Source organism: Trichechus manatus, unplaced genomic scaffold (genome assembly GCF_000243295.1).
Source record: "Trichechus manatus latirostris isolate Lorelei unplaced genomic scaffold, TriManLat1.0 scaffold00016, whole genome shotgun sequence".
In the NCBI taxonomy this organism is placed as follows: Eukaryota; Metazoa; Chordata; class Mammalia; order Sirenia; family Trichechidae; genus Trichechus; species Trichechus manatus.
The window spans coordinates 16,884,131-16,885,398 of NW_004443952.1; positions in this window are offsets into that span (position 1 = coordinate 16,884,131).

Here is a 1,268-nt window from a genome sequence, read left to right on the forward strand (position 1 = left end):
CCGTGCGCCATCTTTGCTTCTTCCTGAGGGGCTGCAGAGCACCGGCAATTTGTGATATACACTTTCCCACTCTCTACCCTTCTTCACCCATAATCGGCCCCCTCCGCTTCCCGCGGACACTGTCTCTTGTCTAGAAACACCAGCCTGCATTAGCTGGCTCTCTGAGTGCCATTTGTTGGCTGCTAGTGTTGCTTTTTTTTTATTCTGCTTCTTTTGATTTCTCACTTGCCTCTCGCCACCTACCCCTCCTTTCACTCGAGTGCCTGGCTCCGTGCTCCACCTTTGTTTCTTTCTGAGGGGCTGCAGAGCACCAGCAATTGTGATGTATGCTTTCCCACTCTCTACCCTTCATCACCCACACTCGGCCTCCTCTGCTTCCCGCAGACACAGTCTCTTGTCCAGAAACACCAGCCCGCACTGGCTGGCTCTCTGAGTGCCATTTGTTGGCTGCTGGTGTTGCTTTTTTTTTTTCCCTTCTGCTTCTTTTGATTTCTTGCTTCCCTCTCTCCACCTCCCCCTCCTTTCGCTCGAGTGCCTGGCTCCATGCGCCATCTTCGCTTCTTCCTGAGGGGCTGCGGAGCTCCATTCGAGTGTGGAGCTGCTTCCCGGTCGGGGCTACCACACTGGTGGGATCCCGGGGCTTTTGTTCGTTTGTTCGTTTTGAATTGTTTGTTTGTTTTCTTTTCCTTTTCTTGAGTTGGGAGCCCGTTCTGGCCAGGCGGAGCTGCGTGGCAAGGAACTCCCCTTCAGCTTCCACAGACGTGCAGAGGGATCCCTGAGGACATTTCTTTCTTTGTTGGTTATTTTTTTTCTGTTTTTTTGGGGGGCCTTTCTTGTTCTTTTTTTTTTAATTTCTTTTGTTTTCTTTTCCCTCTTTTTCCCTTTTTGTCTTTCTTCATTGCTCAGTTTCTTGTCCCTCTATATCTTCCTTCTCTTTCTGATCTCTGAATACCAGGCATTGTACACCTCTATGCCTACTAGCCAGGCTGTATTGCAACACCTGAGAGTGACTTCCCCAGACCTCATAGCTGCACCGGTGGGATCCCTGGGAGCTTTGCGGTTCTTTAACCTTTCTGAATTTTATTTATTCATTCTTTTCTGTTCTTCCTCTTCCCCTTTCTGTTTCTCTCCATTTCATAGTCTCTCATCTCTCCACTCCAATGGTAAGCTCCCCTAGCATTATTTTTTGTTTGTTTGTATGTTTTTGGCTCCTGTTCCTCTCTCCTCTCTCCCATATCCATCTTAGCTCCACACATAACAATCTCCCC